Genomic DNA, 23,179 nt, shown 5'->3' on the forward strand with positions numbered 1-23,179 from the left:
GCGCCAATCTGTCGATCTATTTACTTAAGCGGTATCAAAGCAATTTAGATGAGGAGAAAATATTTAAATCGTTTATCCATAGTAAGAGAAATTTAACAGACAACCTTCTATAGAGCAACACAAAATTAACGCTGCCAAAAATACCAAAACTAATTTCAAAATCCCAAACATTCATCTCGCCAAATTTGATTTAATTGGTGAATAAATTGCCCAAACCAGCAGTAACTCCCTGGCTCAGGTAACATTTTCGTTATGCCATGAGAATCACAACTCTCCATTTGGAAATAACCGAATCTGTGTAAAAATGTGTACCATGGTTAGCTGGGTTTGCCTACAAGATTAATCATGGTGCAGCCCGAGATCCGGGTGAATTTCACGCCTGCAGGGAAGGCAAAAGCTATACTGTGGCGCCGTTTCGTATCCCCCGAATAAAACCCCTCCGTATATCATCGTTTTGACAAAATGTCTTGAATGAGACATGCAGGATTACATCGTGCTTACTGTGCAATTAGACCAAGCATTAGAGTATTTATTTCGAACTCAGCCAAGCGATGACAGCAGTGAAGGCAACGTTGTTATTTTCATTTTTTTTTTTTTGTAATGTCGGTCAGCTTGCAGAAAACATTTCTTTGGAGCAGTTTTTATGAAAAGAAGAATTTAGTGTTTAATCCTATACGATGCTTATCCATGTTTGGGAACGTGTTTAGTTCTCTACCCTAGCCCTAGACAGACTCCCAAATGAAACCAGCAATGATATGACGACATGTGTGGCGGTCAACGTTGTGCCCCAAGCGATATACCTATATGAATAAAGGGGACGCTCTGGACAAGATATGAAGGACGTTACAATGGTATTTTCATGTTATGAGATGGTTCGTGTACTGCTTTTTTTTTGCACGTGGAAGATGTTTTTTTCTACTCTCCTCTATCCCTGTGGCAAATCGTGATGGATGGTGGATGCTGGCTAGGTAACAGGAATGGTCTCAGCACATGAAATCCCAAAACATACGAAACGGCTTTCCGTCGGGTCCGAGCAAACCGGTCAGAAAATCGGAGGATGCACCCTGAAACAAAAGCGCTAGGAAGAATAATGCATGAATTTATGGCATTTTTATGCATGCAAGCACACTACCCTGCCAGTTACGGTTTCGTTCGCTTAAGCTGACGTGTTACTGGGCAATAACGCGGAGGGAAGCTGGTTCCACGGCAACCTTCGCTTTTTTTTCACAATTTGTTACACAAGGTTAAAACCGATTTGCTGTTGCGAATTTGTTGCAGCATGAATTTGAAAAGGCTTAACTTTTAACGACTACATCGATCATGTTTAAATACGGGGTGCGCTACTCGTTTTATCGATAGTTGAACCGTGTTCATAGGAAAACTTCATCGGAACTAGGCAGATAACTTTGTTGTAAATGGGAGTATTAATTCAGTGCAAAAAAAACTCTGCAATCCGAAAATAAATTCCCAGATTTTTGTAATATTTGGCAAAATCGTACAATAATAGTAATTGATTTTTCTATTTCGTCATCAAATTGGTTTATCCATGATAGAATAGTTTAGAAATTATGCTTTTTTAAAATATCATTTCCAAAATATAAAACCATCTTTTCCTGTTATACAATCTCAAATGAAAGAACTTTTGATTTAGAGTAATTCCACGAGAAAAATACCAGTTTTTATAAATTTTTTTATTGTTATTTTTATTTGGCTGAAACTTATGCCAATCACAAGTAACAATTTATGTTTCATGATAATCTTGGAGACTCTCTTAAAACTTAGTTAATACTTGTAATACGTTTTAAAACCTGAAATGTTACTTGGAATAATTGATAAAAATATTGCAAAATCCAAGACCGGTTTATTTGATCATTATAGTGTCTTCGGCGAAGTTGCCGATATAAAATTTGTCCGTTCAATATTATTATTAGTTTATTTTACCCATCTAACATTAAATCTTAATGAGTTTTAATCTAACATAGTTGTCAACACCATATTTTAAAAAAAATCGGTTCTAGCTACTCTACTTGAGAAACAACTTGAACGTTCACCAAATTCGAAGTAATCCATACCAACAGTGGAAGCACGTATCATTGAAGAAATGGGCTCATTAAGTCTAAACGCTGTGCGATGACACTCTGATTGGAGAAGAGTAGATATCTATAGAGCACGCGATGGGACACCAATATTAAGTAATGACAGCAGTCTGGAGCAGTCATTCTCATTATTCAAAAGCTTAGTGACAAATGTTTTTCTGCTGAATCTTTCATGGAGGCAAGCTCAGAAGGTCACGCCATAGCAAGTTTCCTTAGAGAAATTCGGATGAAGCGTCTTTGAACACTTTCGATTTGTATACTAAAGGTCAGTTGATGTGAAAGCCAAACTAATGAAGCATTTTGTTTCAAGCAATACGGGTCATAGAAATCTTTGGTTATTTTGGTTATAAACCCCGACTGACGATAAGATTTAGCAATGACGGCGGATCGATGACTGACGAAGAAGAGTTAACCTTCATTGAACCCTTGTGTGGAAAACCACACAAATGAATTTTGTTTCGATTTTTTTTCGAAAACTTCTCGATCGATTTTGATGAAATTTCTTGACAATTCCTAAACCATGAATCTTACACAAAATACATTTTCTCAAAGGGAAAAATATTTTTTGTTGATGAGATATTTAAAAACTTACGTTGTTTACACATACAACATTCGCATTTATTCTGGACATGAAACAACTTAGTTTTGCCCCAAACATATTTTTTTCATTGAGTGCTTTCATACCTGAAGCTATAGGTACCAATTAATCCTGTTTCAAAAATCGAATAAGGTGTGTATGTGTGCGGAAGTATGTGTATGTGTGTTTATTTTCATTCTTACGACCAATATATCTCGATTTTCTCAGCATCGGCTGAACCGATTCGATTGTTCTTAGTCGCGTTTGAAAGAGCTTAAAGTCTAGTTATTTGATGGAAAATATCGTTTTGATCCGAAGGTTCATTCGAAAATGACGTAACAAATGGTGATCAATTTACATGGGAACTGATAAACTAATTGATTTTTTTTTCAACGGTTTGACTGATTTTAGAAATGTATAAAGGTGCATTTTTGTAATTCGCATCAAAATCAAATGAATCAAAAGGCTACGTGGGACATGTGTAAAAGTATGTGTTTATTTGTTTCATCCCAGTTTGAGAATTTTCACACATATGGGTTACGAATACGCTAATGCTAAAAGTACCTATTTAGTGTTTGCACAGGCTAGTTGAGCAGTGTTCTACATTTACACAGTTTTATGTCTACTGCAAGACAAGTATACTCGCACTTTTAGGTATATTGAAATAAATTTAGAATGGATCTCCCGAGATGGTCTAACAAGCCAGTCGTCGTGGGTTCGAGTCTCGGCTCGGGAGAAACTGTTAGTGTTAGTAGGGTCGTAGCGCTAGCCCCGCAATTGTCCCTTACACTAAACATTCGACTGCGAAGTCTGTGTATAATGAACGAATCGGAATGTAGCACGAAGGCTTTGCTTACTTTGCTTAGCATAGATTTCAGAATATTCTTACGAACATTTGCTTCATTTGGTCGAACCGATGTTAGGATTTTTTTTTGTTCAATTGCTATCATAGCATGTTTAATTGGTGTCATATCATGTAAACACGTTTTGCTTCGAAACTTTTGCATGAAACATCGGATCAAACAAATGTCCGATGATGACCTGATGGCCTTCAAGCCCTTCCAATTGCAGCCAAGGAAATCAAATCAATACATCCATTGCTGAGATAATCCAAATGTATTTTTCAAGATTGTTTTTGTACACTACGCATAATATCATTCAGTTTTGTTTTGTTTTTTTTTCAACGTACCTTTGGAAATTACCATTTAATTTTAAGTATATTTTTGAATATAAATCTACCCTCCAAATCCTAACAAACGCATCTAGCACCAAAAGGACTCAAATCAGTCAAACCGCTGGAAGAAAAAATCGGTTAGTTTATCAGTTCCTATATAAGCTGACCACATTTCGTTACGTCATTTTGAACGAACCCTCGGATCAAAACGATATTTTTCGTCAAATAACTAGACTTTTAGCTCTTTCAAACGCGACTAAGAACCATCGAATCGATTCAGCCGATGCTGAGAAAATCGAGATATAATGGTCGTAAGAATGAAAATATACACACATACACATACTTCCGCACACATACATACCTCATTCGATTTTCAAAACAGGATTTTTTGGTACCTATAGCTTCAGGTATGTATGCACTCAATGAAAAAAATAAGTTTGGGGCAAAATTAAGTTGTTTCTTGTCCAAAACAAATTAAAATGTTGTATGTGTGGAAAACCACACACCAAGGTAAACAACGTAAGTTTTTTTTAGGATGCAATGAAGGTTAAATATCTATTATCACCAGGTCACTTGTTTTTTATTCAACCCTGTTAAGCACGACTCCACAGATATGGTATTTAAATACTACAGACTGCGTGTTCTGATGAAACGTCATTACAGAGCATTCAGGAATACTGACGATCAGTTTAATACGCTGGTAGGTACCATTTTATAAACATATCCAGTCCAGCTGCCAAAGATAACAATCTTCTCCGCACTTCACGGTGAAATATAGTTTCAAGTCATCTGCATATATAAGTTCACATCCATCACTAAGGCAAACACCGATATTATTTAAAAATTTTGTGAACAACAATGGCCCCAAGTTGCTTCCTTGAGGTACATCGCTCAAGTTAATAAACGGAATTGTGATACATCTTCCCATTCCATACGAAGTGATTGGTCACATAGGTATGAACTAAGCCATGCAATGGAACTGTCAGAGACACCAAGCAGGTTTATTTTGCGCAATAATATACGATGATCGATTCTGTCGAATTCAGCAATCAGATCCGTATTAACAACATCCAATAAACATCAACATCATCATCAACAACAACATATTGAATTCTCTGCTCTGTTATGGTCGCCTAATTCAACTTGTGAAAACAACAACAGCTGCTTCCAGGGTACGTGGATGACAAGCTATTCGTAGTAGTGGTGAGGCTATGACGTGTTAACTTTGAAAGTAGCATGAAGTTGCATAGAAAGTTTGCCTGAATTGGTTTTTTTGCTCCATTTTAGGTAAATGTACATTTTTGTTCATTGTAGCATAAAGACATTCTGTCTAGGGGTTCTTTCTCATCAAAACTGCGAGACATCTGGAGTACCTAGATGAGTAGACACATACGGCAATTCGAATAACGTACGCTTTTATACTCAGCTGTTTGTCACGTTAATGATGAATATCAATATGGGTTTGTGAACAAACGATCGATAGTCTCCAACTTCACTAAGGTTTCAAAAACGCATGGAGAAACGCCAACTGGTAGATGCAATATACATCCACTTTTCGAAAGCTTTCGACAAGGTTCCGCTAGCTGTTGAGTAAATGAAACGAGTAGGTCTACCCGAATGGATCACCAATTGGCTGTTTTTATAACTGACGGGTCGAATGGCTTCCGTCAGTGTTCTAGAAAGCCCATCCTATTACAAGACAGTATAGTGAGACCGCGCATCTTCATTCTTTTTAGAATGATATTTGTGACTGCGTTGCTTCCGAGAAATTATTGTTCGCCGACGCCCTTGAAATTTTTCGTACTATTTCATCAGCCCCTGACCGGGATGCTCTGCAGCGTGATGTTGATAACTTACTGTATTGGTGGCTAGTAGCCGTTCCATACCACGAACACGAACACGGACAAATGCAACATTAAGTCATTCAGTTGGCTTTGCAACCCACATTTTTCGTACAGAATTGATAAAGATAACTTGAAGTGATGCTACTTTATAAAGCATATGGGAGTCTCAAACGACAGAAGGTTTGAGAAAGTCATAGTTTAATTAGTTATCCATAATATTTGTCTGTCCTGTATTTCTATACTGAAGGTTAAACAATGATAAATCTTCTCAAATCAATTCTCTGAAAAGTACAGGACAGCTGATGTTTTCCTCAGGAATATTAAAGATCAGCATGGCACGTGAAAGGTCCGCGTTTGTGGCGAATCAAGTTTGATTAGGAGCCTAAAACTTCTTACTCAACAACTGGGTTATTTCATTTCATGTCAATTGTCGAAGTGCGCATCGAACAAACTTGCGTTGAACTTTTTCGTCGTACACAAATAACGTAACGCTAAAAATCTAGATTTTAGACCCCCTCTCCCCCCTATGTAACGATAAGTAACGTTCGATATGACTCCCCCCCCCTTAAATTACGTAACACTGATCAACCTGACCCCCTCCAATTTTTTCAATTTCGAGCAAACATCACAGTTACGTAACTGTCTCTGCTAACCCCCTCTCCCTTATGTAACGATAAGTAGCGTAAACGCGATCGTTGGCGCGATAATCATATCTCGGCGGTAGAGGAAATGCTTCGCCAACCCGAGCATCTGCCCACCAAAATGGTGCGGCTCAAAACAGTGTCTGATCTCTATGTTAGGAGCGGCTGATCAACGTCCTGGTGTCAGCGTGGAACTCTAATCAGAGCTGACACGATGGCGCTACGGCGAGACAGGGGGTTGGAGAAGGCCCAACAAGCCGCCCCGAAAAACACCAAATGTTGCAAATATCGAAGAAGTTAATACGGATCGGAACAATCGGCACAGACCTAGGCGACGAAATAAGGACTACGATTGGAAACTCGGTACATGGAACTGCAGATCGTTAGGCTTTCACGGCTGCGACAGGATCATATATGATGAACTAAATCTACGCAACTTCGAAATCGTAGCACTGCAGGAACTTTGCTGGTCGCGACAGAAGGTATGGAAAAGCGGACATCGAGAGGCTACCTTTTATCAGAGCTGTGGCACTACCAACGAGCTTGGGACGGGCTCTATAGTGCTGGGTAGGATGCGCCAACGCGTGATCGGGTGGCAGCCGATCAGTGCGAGGATGTGTAAGTTCAGAATTAAGGGCCGGTTCTTCAAATACAGCATCATCAACGTGCACTGCCCACACGAAGGAAGAGCCGACGATGAGAAAGAAGCGTTCTATGCGCAGCTTGAGCAGGTGTATGATAGCTGTCCGCAACGGGACGTTAAGATCGTCATCGGTGATATGAACGCTCAGATAGGACGGGAGGCAATGTACAGACCGGTTATAGGGCCGAATAGCCTGCACGCCGCATCAAATGACAACGGTCAACGATGTGTGAACCATGCAGCCTCCCGCGGTATGGTAGTCAGAAGTACCTTCTTCCCCCGCAAAGACATCCACAAAGCCACCTGGAGATCACCTGACTTACAAGTGGAGAACCAAATCGACCACGTTCTAATCGATGGTAAATTCTTCTCTGACGTCATCAACGTTCGCACCTACCGCAGTGCGAATATTGATTCTGACTATTACCTTGTTGCAGTATGTATGCGCTCAAAACTTTCGACGGTGCGAAACACGCGTCAAAGTCGCCCACCGCGACCAAACATCGGGCAACTACGGGACGCCGAGGTTGCACGGGAGTACGCACAGCAGCTGGAAGCAGCATTATCAACGGAAGAGCAGCTTGGCACAGCTACTCTTGAAGATGGCTAGAGGGACATTCGATCAGCCATAGGTAGTACTGCTGTAGCGGCGCTTAGTACTATGGCTCCGAACAGGAGAAACGACTGGTTTGACGAAGAGTGCAAACAGTTAGTGGAAGAGAAGAATGCAGCACGAGTAAGAATGCTGCAACATCAAACGAGGGCGAACTTGGAGCGCTACCGACGCGCACGGAACAGGCAAAACTCGGTCTAACGGAAGAAGAAGCGACAGGAGGAAGATCGAGATCGCGAGGCGATGGAGGAACTGTACCGTGCGAATAACACACGAAAGTTTTACGAGAAGCTGTTCCCGCAAAGGCTATGTGCCACAAGTCGACATGTGCAGGGACCTGGGCGGCAACCTTCTCACGAACAAGTGTGAGGTGATTGACAGGTGGAAGCAGTACTACGATGAGCACCTTAATGGCGATGTAGCAGAGGACGACGACGAAGTGGTAGCAGATCTCGGTGTACGCGCAGATGACGACAGAATCCCAGCCCCTGACCTCCAGGAGGTTAGAGAGGAGATCGGCCGGCTGAAAAACAATAAAGCCGCCGGAGCTGACCAACTTCCCAGCGAGCTGTTAAAACACGGTGGTGAATCACTGGCTAAGGCGCTACACTGGGTTATTGCCAAGATTTGGGAGGAGGAGGTAGTACCGGAGGAGTGGATGGAGGGTACAGTGTGCCCCATCTACAAAAAAGGCGACAAGTTGGATTGCTGCAACTATCGCGCAATCACGTTGCTGAACGCCGCCTACAAGGTACTCTCTCAAATTCTGTGCCGTCGACTATCACCGTTTGCAAGGGAATTCGAGGGGCAATACCAAGCGGGATTTATGAGTGCCCGCGCCACCACGGACCAAATATTCGCGGTACGGCAGGTCTTACAGAAGTGCCGTGCGAATAACGTGCCCACACATCACTTGTTCATCGATTTTAAATCGGCATACGACACAATCGTTCGAGACCAGCTATGGCAGATTATGCACGATTACAGCTTTCCGGATAAACTGACACGGTTGGTCAAATCGACAATGGATCGGGTGATGTGCATAGTTCGAGTTTCGGGGACACTCTCGACTCCCTTCGAATCTCTAAGAGGGTTACGGCAAGGTGATGGATTATCGTGCTTGCTATTCAACATCGCTTTGGAAGGTGTGATACGTAGGGCTGGTATCGACATGAGTGGCACGATTTTCAGAAGGTCTGTTCAGCTCTTTGGCTTCGCCGATGACATAGATATTGTAGCACGAACCCTTGCAAAGATGACGGAGACGTTCATCAGACTGAAGGCTGAAGCCGAACGAATTGGACTGGTCATAAACGCATCGTAGACCAAGTTCATGAGAGGAAGAGGTTCCAGAGAAGACAGTGGCAACCTCCCGCCACGAATTCATATTAGCGGTGATAAAATCGAGGTGGTAGACGAGTTCGTGTACCTGGGCTCACTGGTGACTGCTGACAACGACACCAGCAGAGAAATTCGTCCACGCCTTATGGCAGAAAATCGTGCCTACTTTGGACTCCGGAGGACGCTCCGCTCGAATAAAATCCGCCGCCGCACGAAGTTAACCATTTACAAAACACTGATCAGACCGGTAGTCCTCTACGGCCACGAAACCTGGACTATGCCTAGGGTTTTCGAACGAAAGGTGCTGCGTACCATCTGTGGTGGAGTGCAGATGGAAGATGGATCATGGCGGAGGCGGATGAACCACGAGTTGCATCAGCTGCTGGGAGAACCACTCATCGTTCAAACGGCGAAAATCGGGAGACTACGGTGGGCTGGGCATGTCGTTAGGATGTCGGACGACAACCGGTGAAAATGGTTCTTGATAACAACCCGACTGGAACAAGGCGACGGGGCGTGCAGCGAGCAAGGTGGCTCGATCAAGTGGAAGACGACCTGCGGGGCCTCCGCAGACGACATGGCTGGCGAGCTGCAGCCATGGACCGAGTTGAATGGAGACGACTTCTGCGAACAGCAAGGAACACTTCGGCCTGGAGCTGACTGGTAAGGTAAGTAAGTAGCGCAAACTTAACTCCCCCTCCCCCCTTTATGCGTTACGTAATTTGTGTACGACGCCTATTGTAGCATATGTAAAACTAAGGGCCCAGTTATACATACGATGTTATGACGCCGTGTGTGTAACTGGGCCTTTAATGGCTTTTTGGTCATGCTTATTTATGATTTAAAAAAATACAACATCGATTTCAAATCGATCGTCGAACAAAGTACCCCGAGGTACCTCTCTGAATCTCCCTTTTTTATTTTGAATATTCTTGAAACTCTGGAAGTGGTTGCCATTGCTCAAGTTTCCTCCTTCAACCAAAATTCACATGTTGGAATGATACCTCTACAACCAAGAATAAGCAATGTATCCCCTTATTTTTCTGCATAATACGAAATTTGTGTGTGAAACAGCGTAAAATTTTCCTGAATTAATTATACGTAAAATCTTGCAATATTTTGTATACTAGTATAATGATTGGAAAATCAAAATGAAACCTCATTCTCGTGGCGTAAAAGTAACTTTTTCGTCACCTAGAAATTATGCAAATATGCTTTCCAAGCCTTTTATCTCGAAATCTATAATGTTCCAGAAAAATTGCCATTTCATGCTTCTGTACAAAGAATTTGGCGTTTGAGGTATTTTTGCGGTTACGTATTTGTGCTCTGTAAGCCTTTTTGAGATCACCGACAAAAGACAACCGTAGGCCTTTAAGGGAAAAAAGTACGTCGTTGAAGTATAGTAAGTATAGTAGAAATATTAATGGTCAAAGAAGATTTCCTCGGGGTATTTCATAAGTTATAGAGAACTCCTCTAAAATAAAAAATGTATCGACTGCTAACCGGTTTTTATCAAGGTTTAATAGAAACGAGGTTAGAAAATCAGCACCAATGCCAAGTCTATCCAGCTTAGCTAGTCTTGGGCAGTTCGGATGTTCCATAGGTGCTCGGTATTATGCCGTGGCGTTCGGTTGGGTCGCTTCTGATATACAGATGATAGTCTTGAGCGCATAAACACCTCCATATACACCTCGATATTTATATTGCAAAAGGTGCGTAAGTTAGTGATGTCTGAGAAGAACCCTTTGTGGCAACGGTGAGGATACACTTGTTTGAAACTACCAGTCCCCGAGAACTGGCTGAGTGGGAGAAGTTTACACATCGTTGGTCTTTATTATTTGTCTCAGTGTGCAGGTGATGGTGGCCGATCACTAGTTTGTACTTGTCTTCCTTTACGATTTGAGCGTTAATAATCCCGATAAAGCCTTGATGTCCCGATGCAGCTGTCATAGACATTCTACAACTGCTCGTGAGAAGGTTCGAACTGGTCCAATAAGATCCTGCTGCCGATCTACAGTTCCAAGTATTGAGTTTCCAGCCGTGATCCTTAATTCGTAGCCGTACTATCTTGTTGAAGTTCATAGTAGCTATAATTTTACCATGCCACATACTAAGATTTGATGGCTATCCCGTGTAACCAGTAACTACTGTCTTGAAGCTGGCATGGTACAACTTTCAATTCTCAATCACTTATCTGTAAAATAGACACTGCTCCTGGAAAACACACGCACCTGGCATATAGGATAAGGAACCTCGGCACTCGTAATAATGTAGTACCACGGTAGTTGTCGGTTGCTTTTTGTCTCCTTTCTTGTACACCGGAAACATGTTCTTCCAGAGAAAAAGAAATACACCGGTTGTGAGTGATAATCGTTACAGAAGACAAAGCTGTTTAATAATAGCATTGCAGCATCGTTTCCAGGAATATTGCCAGAACTCCTCCGGGTCTTGATGAAGTTGATGATTTCATCTTGTCGACAGCGGAAAATTTTTCGTAACTGGGGATATTTGAAAAAGAGTGAGTGGCTTGATATGAAAAATTCTGATGATTATGAACAGGCCATAAATTTCTCGTGAGCATAATGTCGATTTTTTCACAGCTTATCGTCGAGGGTTTCTATTTTTTTTTTTTCTCTTTGACTTATTTTCAGGATATTAAAGAAATCGCTTTCGGGTAGATTTTTTAAGTTCAGCATAAGAATTCCACATTAGATCACAATGCACTGAAGTATTCTTACGCGGGGATGTGCAGCGCTTAAAATCCGAAATCCCTGTAAAAATAACTTTATTTGCTAACGGTTTTTAACCATTTCTGCTGAACACTATTAAAAAATAATCAGCAGCTTTATTTCTACCTCGAATTGAGCTAAAAATAAAGAAAAAATATATAAAGGTTAGGCCAAATCCGAGAATGTTCAGTAATTGGATTACGTGAACTTATCGGACACTCTAAATAAACGATATTAGAATGAAAAAAACATTACAACATGCCGCGTGAAAAATGACTTTTCTGGTAAATCAGCGTAAAACAACCACGTAAATTCCGAAATCCGCATAAAAAAACCGCAAAAATTCAGAAATTTGCGTAAAAAAACTAACCTCGTAAGTCCAAAAACTCACGTAAAAAGGCACGCAATAAGCCGCGTAAAAAAACTTCAGTATATTCTACTACATGTCTGACACATGTAATCTAAGCAAAGCCTTAGGTGCTACATTCTGATCCAGAACTCTATCTTTTATTTATTTCACACAGACTTCGCAGCCAACTGTTAAGTTTACAGGACAATTGTGGCTAGTGCTACGATCCTACTGACACTAACAGTCTCTCCCGAGTCGAGACTCGAACCTACGATGTCTGGCTTGTTAGGCCAGCATCGTACCTCCAGACCAGCTGGGAGGGACATACGTAATCTATGATAGTTAAATAATGTATGATTCTCGAAAATTGTGGCTAAACCGCTTAACAAAGCCTACCATTCTACTTGACCTACTAACAATAGAATTATCATGCGAAAATTTGCTTGATGTCTAGTAGTTTGGTTTTCTAGACTTTTTGGCATTGAATTGAAGTGGGTGGTAAAATAGGTAAACAGGTAAAATAGATTGACTTCTTCCAGCAATTCTTCTGCGTCATCATAATTGCTTTTTTCTTCGAAGAGTTTCATTCCATCGGTGTGAGTTAGAAATCATAGTTTTTTAAAGAATTAAGGAAATGTCGTTCACATACAAAATAAAAAGAAGTGGACCCAAAAGCGAACCCCGAGGCACCCCATGGGTGACTGAAATGGGAGAGTCTATTTTGACAGCGTACTAATTGTTTGCAGTTCGATAAGTATGACTAGATTCCACTCGAAAGTAGAGACATCATATCTAATTCTTTGCTACTTGAAGATTAATAAACATTCGCGACTTTTGAGAAAGCTATGTTGTTTAACTACCAGTGTTATGATTTGTTACTCACTGATTTTTTTTTCATAATTTTCAAGCTTTAGAATACATGGAAATTTTACGATATTTCCGGATGTCAGATTTTCCTGGTCCTGGTTTTATATGCACCAAAAAAGAACATTGCCAAGTTCCGGGAAATTTTCCATTTCTCAAAGGCATATTGAAAAACAATCCCGCAATTTTCTAAGAATGATTTTTCAAATGTACTGGAGTAATTTCTATGGCTTTCAGGACGTGTTGGGAGTTTTGAATTACGTATTCATGGTTAGGGTCACGTTTGCAGTCTTCTTCGGATTATATGGTATAAAATGGTGGAATAATTCTCTGAAAAATATTCGCAAAAAAAAAATTCGAATGAGTTTTCACCTACATTTCTAACAAAACGCATTTGTAACGGTAAATTCCTACTTTCCAATTTAAAGTTTACGTAATTGGAATAAATTTTAAAGCATGATTTTACTTAATTTTCTACTTTCGATTATACTCTACTTGTGTGATATTGATGGCAATGTTGATTTGTTTGCATATGTTTTGCAAAATTCTTATTCAACTAGTTGGCCCGTAGTGGCTAGCCACTTTCAAATGCATTTTGGACTATTAAAAGTTGGTATTTAATCTAAAATGATAAATTATTTTTTTGGAATATCGAGTTGAAGTTCAAGATGTAACTATGACACTATCGACTATTTATTATCTAAACTGCGATGAATCCTTCGTTCAGTAGATCGTGGATTGATTGCTTACTCGAAAACGAATCTGCATCTCGCTTTATATACGGATTCACTGCACAGCTGTTTTCTCCATATCCAAACACTTTTTCTCCATTATTTGATTATTTTCGAAAAATTGTTTTCTAACGATTGAATTTTGTTTAAAATTTCATAACTTGAACAATAGTTGATTTTCTCAATTGTTTGATGTTACATATCCCGATCAACCACTCTTTATGCACCTTTATGAAACGACAACAACTGAAATCAATCGATATAGGTTCAAAACTAATCGATAGCGATCGCTCTCGTTTCACGAAGAAACTTAAAGAGTGGTTGGTCGGGATGTTATATTTAAACTAAACTTACAAAATAACTAAACATGAATTTGATTAAAAAAAAAACAACAATTTACAAAAACCATTGCTTATGAAAAAATACTGGTTTGTAAAAAAAACTATTCACACATGCGAAAGATTGTCATTGCAATTTGTTATCAACAATAGCAAAGCTTGGAATAACGAAGTACTGTCCTCTTTCAATAATTGAGTTCAAATTCCTCTCTAATACTCCGATATAACTTCACACATGATAAATGACGCGCATGAAACATCTGTCATCTGCGTTCCATCACAGAAACCTTTTCTAGTGTTGCGTAATAACATAACAATCCTCATCCCATCACCACCACCTTTGTCTACTTCTTTGTTTTCGTCTTCTTCTACATAAGCAAACAAATATTATTTGATAAAAAATAAAAAACAGTTGGCTTACTGTAGCGCATTTGCAGGATAGTAGATAAACCAATGTTTAATTTTTAAAATTTTGAAAATTTTATGTCGATATATCAAAATGACTTAAATCAGAACAGTTAATCAGATTTTATATAATGTTTAAAAATAATGACCAATAGCTCAACCCGAACCCGGCGGAGAGAAATCAGTTTTTACCTCAATTAACGTTAAACTCTTATTACTCATCAACTATAAATACAACTAACACAAACTGTATTGCATATTACAGATCAATCTGTACCTTACTGAATAATTTCATCGTGAAAATTTTCAAATATAATTGTTGAACTTGAATCAAAGTTTGAATGTCGGGAATGGGTTTATCTTATACTCTAAGTTTTTTTGAAACTGCTAAAATTTTCCCGTATCAGCAAAATAAATAACCCTTTCTCCGTTCTTCTTGAATGTCGTAGTATACTTAAAGAAATAATTTGGGGTACAATATGTGCAGCAGGTTAAATATCTTTTATATTTTTAAAAATATCGAAAAAAAAATATTTTGCTCTATCTGTAAGTACAACTTCTCGAGAACATTTTTGTAAATTTTGTTAGAGCTTTGAAAAACTCGATATGATGTTTTGCATAAAATGGCTTTGGCGAGTTACAGCCGGTTTTCTTCAATTTTTTATAAATGTTCGTTATTAACGTCTTCGGTCGTAATTGATTTTTCTAATAAACAAACAACTTTTTGCTATCGAATAACTGTACTATTGGAAAATTACAATTTCAATGCATATAAAAATTGCTACACTCTTGAAAAAAAATCCAAACTGCTTATTTTCAAGGGCAAAAAGGTTTATAATCCCCATTATTTACTTGACTTTTTCATAGTCTATCCTGAATGAACTACAACAGGTACTGCCTTATTCTATCACTTGACAACCTAATTTTGATGGCAATGCCATGACATTACAGAACTTATTAGACATGTAACTATAAAGTAACGTTCATAATCGACCGACAGTGGTTTGGCTAACTTTAGATTTCTTTTACATGCTTGATATCTTTGATACTGTCTTTCTTACATCTTAAAATTGCCTGCCTGGATTTTGCCGATGCACCTGCATCAGAACCTATAGCCATGTGCTAATTTAACACGTGTGCCGAATATAAGTTAAGACGCAGTTAGCTTTGATTTCCTTACGACTGGTTTCATACCAGGCGAGAGGAGGTGAGTGGAGGACTAAAAGCAAAGGTAACTTGTAGTCAGAACAGGAGTGTTTGCGTTGCCACACACACAAAAAAAAAACAAACTTTGGTGTACCTCAGCTTCAGCATTTGCTTGGGAAAAAGGCAATTTGAGTAACTTTCGTTTGTCGTGCGCGTGACTGAAAGACAAGCAAACTATATATATTTCGATTTGTATTTACTGTAAATTATGTAACTGCTTCCTTATCCCTATTCATCCTAAACTTTTAAAGAGTATATCTCAAAAATTGTTGCTGCCATAGTTATTATAATCATATTCAATGTTACCGTAAGGCAATACAAACTAACTGGAATCTATAGTTTTAATGCACTGTTTATAATAAGGATCGAAGAAACAGTATGAGGGGTCTAAAATTTTCAACTTGAAAAATTCAGTATCAATCACAACTTTGTTTTCACTATCAGTCACAACTTTGTTTGACAAATAAACAACACGAGTCATATTCCAAGGACGAGAGAAGATCATCAATCGCATCAAAAATCAACAGTTTGCTCAACATAGAAGTCACAAATACCCTGTTACCCTATTTACAGTATCAAATTCACAACAAAAACACATATAGCATAATAAAACCAAAACTGAACCAAATAATTGATGCATGTTCGGGTTGCAAAAACAACGGGATGCGTACAAACATCCACGCACACAAACCTGTCACTTTTTAATGCCACCACTCTACTCCCATGCAAAGCTGATGATTTTCAACACAAAAAGTACTCTGTCGCTGCTAACAATGTTGATTGCTTTTTGAAACGAAAAGAAAAACTGACAGGTTTACTCAATACAAAACACAATCGTGTTAGCCACAGCGTTCACTAACATATGTTTCTTTAATCATTCCCTAGCAAGTGTACTGCAAATCAATTTGAACGAGCTTTTTGGTGAAGAATTGAAAAGCAATAAAAACGTCTCGCGAGTTTGCAACGCCAAACAGCCTGTTACTGCGATTGTCGCTTCAAATATTTAGAGTTGGTGGGAGTTCCCTTTCACCCGCATTTTCGATTCATGCCTACAGTGAATGCACGCATGATTATTTCATAATAATGTCGCGTGTTTCCCGTTTCCATCAGCATCAAATCACATAACACAAATGCTTTTTCCGCTACATTCAGTGAAGTTAGCGCAGGGTGACTGAGCACCGACAGTGGCTAGTAGCCAAACGTTTCAATGCATGTCGCGGGAATTTTGCTCGTCCTCAAATGCATCGAATAGCAATGTACGGTATAGTTCGGATCAGTACCTATGGGTATACATACTTGCGGCAAATTCCGGCATTAATAAATCCAGATTAATGCGTATACATTCTACGTTCTCATAATATTTGGAGCAGCAGAAATCAGTGCGAGCCTCGGATAACCGTTCGGTATTTCGTGCGTGTCGTTTGTACACAATCGATCATGCACCACAGTGAAATTATGTTCCAGCTCGAAGCACCAAAAAACTGCCGTAGCGCACTGCTATTGGCCCTAGTTCGAACTTTATGTCACGCAAGTAAAATATTTGTTCCCCCTCCTAGCTGATGAGCACTCGAGACATCCGATTGTTTCTGCTGTCACCTATCTACACAGTGATGTTTCAGTAGGTCGAGGTCACAAGCGATACAATACTGCTATTAAATTTCCATTTTCATTCTGTCACAAGCTTCACTTCCGACTAGGATAATTCTCGTTTCGGTTTAGCATCACAGACCCCCGCCAAATAATTATCACATCGTCATCACATTACACTGCACGCTCTCATACAATTTTCTCTGGCTTCCGCTTCACTTTCTTCTTACTGTTTAGTTTTCCACCGGCGACATCCAACCCCTAGATTGTCGGTCACGTAAAGCAACAAATTCCTCGGTCAGAGCGACCGCGGATACAAGCAGCTACAGCAGCACTAGTTTGACATAAACAGTTTCCATGGAAGCTGTTTTCGCTCTCACGCACCGATCCAGTTCACAGCTAGCAAAGCTCCACCAACACGCTTCTTTGCATCCTTCGGATTCAAAATCTCGTCGTAAACTAACATCCTTGTTGCACGAAAAAGTGCTTCTATATGCAGAGTCCCGTACAAACCACCACTGGATGCTAAGCAGCGCGAGCGAGCGGGAGAAAAGCATTTTCCCAATTCTTCAGGACAGAATCACCGCTCACAGACGGAGAGAATTTTCCCAGGAAACTCTTTCGAATATGGTCCCCGAGAGAAGAGAGATACGCCGCAATGGAACATGCACGGAAATTCTAAACAATCGCTTTACTCGACAAGCTGAATACCTACCCAAGGTGGAAGGCTGCTGCTGGTATACCGGGCAGCAGGTTATGTTTTCGTTGGGATTATTCTGAGTAACGGGCCAAATGGATCTGGAAGGGCTTAAAATAGTTACGTCTATTTAAAGAACCACTGACTACAACATATATTTATAAGTAACTTGGATTAAACTCGCAATATTTTTGGAAACATTCTGTCAATTTATAAGTGTTGTTACTCTTTCAATTCCTTTTTAATTTGAGTGCCTAGAAAATAATAGTTATATTCGACTCTGATAACAGGACGAATCACGAGATTGTTAGTGTTATGCTGCTCCAAGCTAATGTCTTTGACGCTCTGAGAAATTACACGCCTCGAAATTAGTCACTTTCCAGGCGGTTCTTTGTGTATCTTTTATATACAAATTTCCGATTTTTCGCGTTTTTGTTACACGTGGATATCGAAACTAACGCGTTTTTTGTTCAACTCTTTACAATCCAATTTTTTTACATGTATTTTAAAATTAATGCATTTTTCAAGATTGACGCAGAGTTTGGTATCAAAATTCACAGGAATGGCTAAAAAGTTATGATTTTTCATTTTCCACACCAACTTTTTTTCGCGTTTGTCGACCATTCTAACGTTTGTTTAATGTTCGTTTTCGATCAATATATGTATCCCAGAATAAGTTGACCACGATTTTAGAGTCCTTCTCGGGATGAAATTTCATTCAAGCTTGGATCCAGAAAAATATTTTCTATAGAGAAAATTTTTGGAAAATCGATTTCAAATTGACAGACTTGTTTACTTATGACTGAATTTTATTCTTAGATTTGTAATCTTATATAAAAAAACCGGTATGAATCATCTGTTTCACTCGTTGTCTTTGAATATGCTTCTTAGGGTGCTAATGGAATGAATGGGAAAAAATTAATTTTCGAATTTTTTAGCGGTACGGAAAAAATGTTTCGTCTTCTCGAAAAAAAGACGTAATGCCTAATTTGAGCTCTATCATACATTGGGAAGTGAAGCCTGAAAGCGGTCAGAGTGCCATTTTTTGACTATGAAAAAATGCACAGGTAGTAAATAGTTCATGAAATCGAAATATTGTTTTTGATGCCAAATGTCTTAGAAATGTATAAAACGTCGAGATCACGTGCTATCTCAAAAATATTTTTGGAAAAAAATCTGTTTTCTAAGACTAAAAAAAACGAGCTTAACCCTCTAGTGCCCAAATTAGTTTTTAGACGGGCTTTGAAAAAATCACTGAAGCTTTACCAACATTTTTTAAGTTCTTATTGAAGCTTTTTAGAGGTTTACTTGAAGGCGGCACTGGGCACTAGAGGGTTAAAGATTCATTTTTAAAATGACACCTGTTCTCTACTTTCTATACATTTCTAAGACAATTGGCATAAAAGATGTAGATTTTGAAAGCTTTATTCATCTGTCATTTTATTTCAAATTTTGCATGGGGACTTTTTTCGAGAAAACGAAATTTTGAAGCCCTCCTGTTTCTGAACTTGCTTTTGCTTCCGCTTTTTGGCATTGAAGATATTTATCAGTTTGTCTTTGAAAACTGTTGTTTTTATTGTTTTAATGCTATTGTATTAATTTCCTCTTTATGACAAAAATAAACTCCAAATAAATAAATCGTCGCTTTTTTGTTTTTATTTTTCCTGGTATTTTCTCTGGTATGACAGAATTTAAATTCAAACTATTAAATCATCGCATTTTCACATTTCAGTTACTTCCCGGCATCTCTGCATTTCCCGGGATATCAAGATTTTATTTTCCGAATCCCGGAAAGCTTAAAATCGTCGGAAAATTGACGCAAAAGGCTAGAGATCGTGAAGAACTTTTTCTGACCAATCCAATACCCTAAAGGCTACACATTGGGTCGAAATACAGAGTGCGGCAGGAAAAAAATGCGGAAATGTTTGAATTTTAAATTTGTTAAAATTTGTGTAACTAATGACTTATTTCTGATGACAGTGTATTCGGTAATATTTACTTTCTAGTGCTGCATCAGATCATCTAAATCATTTTATTGCAAATTTGAGAGAATAAGCGCGAAAAAAGGTATTACGAGTTAACCGCTCGCCCAAAAAACGCCGAAGAAGGTTACCAGGGTAATGGGATGGATAATTATGTCAATCAAAAAGTCTCCTAAACAGCGAAACCCGGAGAGTACGCTAAACGTGATAAAATACGTCTACACAAAAACTTTTTGCAGCCCGGTACGTTCTATCAGAAAACTTGTCAAAGAAGCCAAGATTTTTGTGAAATCGACGCGGAATCATTATAGAAGACTCACGCATCTTCCAGAGCTAGAATGAAACACCACTTCATCATGGAGCGTGTAAAAGGAGCTACGAGTGACACTTTCTTAAGGACTACCTTAATCCTGTTCTCCGACGATAAGCTATCCAGCTTCGATGCTGTGTCCTACATCCGCACAGACTGGTTTAACTCACTAAAAAAATTTGTGAATATTCCGAAAAAGTTATATTTAAGTTCCAAATCAAACAACAGGCGGGCTCCATGATGTTTGGCACAGTGGTATCGAACGACTTGGAAATACCGCCTATTTTCATTGATGCTGGTTTGGAAATCAATACCCGTAGTATATATTGTTATTAAAAAAAGACAAAAAGAAGAACTTCCCTGGGTGAAAGCCAATTTGTCTTAGGATCAATAAGTTGTTCCATAACAAGATGGAACACCATATCACGGATCAAATTGGACCCTACGATGGCTGATAGAAAACATAATGTTTTGGTCCAAAGATTCGTGGCTCCCTAGAAGTTCGGTACGTAACCCTTTGGATTTTTCAATTTGGGCCTATATTGTAGCATAGACCTGCAAAACATTTCATTCTGGTTTGAAGACTTCAAAGTCTGTCATAACGCGCGCGTTGTTGTCGATATCGGAGGACTACGTTCGTAGGGCATGTCTAGAAGATGTCATTGATAAAATGAGAACACATCGAGTAATTTATTTGAAAGAATTAAATAAGGATATCTGAACTCGAAAATCTCGATATTATTGCCTAGAGTACTTGAAAATGGGATGTAAAGTAGTATCCCAAATTATCGCATTTTTTTCGGCCGCACCCTGTATGTGTAGGGACGTGACGAGAAATTCTATCACAAGCAAGCGCGAGGTGGTCTCGAGATGGCAGCAGTTCTTCGATGAGCACATCAATTACAGCGAAGCAAGGAATGAGCCGGAAGGGTTGTTAACTTTGGAGTGCTTACAATCGCCAGAAGTGAGATCAGACAGACAGACAGACGGCAGACCTCTATGACCACGGATGAGAGGCATTAGCAACAGCACTTTACGAGGTAATTTCCAGGATTTGGGAGGAAGAGAGACTACCGGAGAAATTAATGAAAGGAGTTGTATGCCCCTTCTATAAAAAGAACGATCAATTCGTAGGGTAGTATCAAGCGGGTTCAACGCAAGCATGCAATCTCATCTGCGTGGACTTCAAGGCAGCGTATCATGAGAGCTGCGTAACCGCAAGGTTACAGAGACCGCTTTGTCAAGCGGGTGGTCGTGGGTTCGAAACTTAGTAGAATCAGGCCATTCGATGTCAAAAAGGACTTAAGCATGGGTTTATTCTCAGGCTCCTCCACCACTTACCCTTCCTTCACGCTGAATACTATAATACCATTGCGTGACTTTCTCTTAACAAAAATAAGTCCCTCTTATCAATAAAACTGGCCAGGAATAATAATTGGCGATATTTGGTAGAAGGAAGGAGGCTCGGTATAGTAAAGCCAGTAACGTGTAAAAAAAAGTGTTAAATCACATTACACACAAGCACAGCTTTCTCAATAGCGATATTGCTAATAATTGAAGTGGGGGATACAATAGACACCCGGACATATCTCACAATAGATCAACGATTCTGGTCTCAGTGAGGAAGTCCATACAAGAAAAAAGGCAGCGTATGACGAGACGACACGACTACTGTTTTCCAAATGAATTGATATGACTTTAAAAAGTTACGTTAGACCATTTTCAGCAAAGATAGTCAACTCATAGACTTAGACCTCAACGTTGTTACAAGAACCTATACGAGTTTTCAGCCGAGTGTCTTAATATTGTACAAATTTGCTGGAGACATCATATTAATATCACCTTACCTTACCAAACAGTCCAAAGCCGTGGTGTGGCCTTTGCTTTACGTAGGTGTCGTCTCCATTCCACTCGGTCCACGGATTGATTTTAAGAACACATTACACACGGTGACGGATTGGTTTTCAAAACCATCTTTACCAGGCTGTCGTCCATCATCCTTACGACATGCCCAGCCCATCGCATCCTGCCAATCTTGGCGGTGTGGACTATAAATGGCTCCCCATTCGTTCATTCGCTTCTCCATGCTCCGTTCTCCATCTGCAATCCGCCAAAAAAGGTACGTAACACCTTCCGGTCGAAAAGCGCAAGCGTGCATTGATTCTCCACGAGCATAGTCCACGTATCATGCCCTTAGAGAACTACCGGCCTGATCAGCGTCTTGTAGCTTGTTAACTTGGTGCGGCGGTAAATTCAACTCGATCAGAGCGTCAACCGAGGAGCAAAGTATGCACGATTTCTTGTCATAATGCGCCGAAGAATTTCTCCACTGGTATCGTTGTCAGCAGTTACCAGTGAGTGAGTGAGTGAGTGAAGTACAGGAAATCGTCGACCACCTCGATTTCATCACCACCAACTTGAACACGAGGAGGGAGGTTAGCACTGTTTTCTCGTGAATCCCTTCTTTGCTTGTACTCCGTCTTCGTTGCATTCAAGACCAGTCCAATCCGCTTGGTTTTGGCCTTAAGTACGATGTACATATCCGCCACCTTCACAAAGATCCGAGCCACAATGTCGAAATTGTCGGTGAAGCCAAACAGTTGTAACGACTTTTAGAATATCGTGTCACTCGTTATAATCCCCGCTCTTTTGATGACACCTTCCAGAGCAATGTTAAATAGTAGGCACGAGAGATCGTCACCTTTCCTTAAACCTCTTCGGGTTTTGATGGGGCTAGAGAGTGCCCCCGATACTCGAACTACACACATCACTCGATCCATCGTCGCTTTGATCAACCGCGTTAGTTTGTCCGGAAATCCCTAGTCGTGCATAATTTGCCATATCTGGTCTCGATAGATTGTGTCGTATGCCGATTTGAAATCGATGGTTTGGTGGTGTGTGGGCACGTTGTATTTGCGGCATTTCTGCATAACCTGCCGAACCGCAAGTATCTGATCAGTGGTGGCCCGGGCACCCATGAATCAAGCCTGGTAGTGCACCACGAATTGCTTCGCAAATCGTGATATTCAACGTCAGAGTATTTGGGACACAG

At 39.7% G+C, this 23,179-nt stretch overlaps 1 protein-coding gene across 4 annotated transcripts in view; it reads right to left on the reverse strand.

The window, feature by feature from the left end:
• Positions 1-17,620, reverse strand: part of LOC129732763 (lachesin) — a 319,022-nt gene extending 301,402 nt beyond the window's left edge. For 3 of the 4 annotated variants that reach the window (XM_055693966.1, XM_055693963.1, XM_055693964.1), the window contains exon 1: positions 16,848-17,620. The gene's annotated coding sequence lies outside the window, so the exon portion shown is untranslated. Of the gene's footprint in view, positions 1-16,831 lie in introns of all 4 variants that reach the window. The other variant, XM_055693965.1, reaches the window with a different exon arrangement.
• Between the last annotated feature and the right edge of the window lie 5,559 nt (positions 17,621-23,179).

Source organism: Wyeomyia smithii, chromosome 3 (genome assembly GCF_029784165.1).
Source record: "Wyeomyia smithii strain HCP4-BCI-WySm-NY-G18 chromosome 3, ASM2978416v1, whole genome shotgun sequence".
NCBI classification, from domain to species: domain Eukaryota; kingdom Metazoa; phylum Arthropoda; class Insecta; order Diptera; family Culicidae; genus Wyeomyia; species Wyeomyia smithii.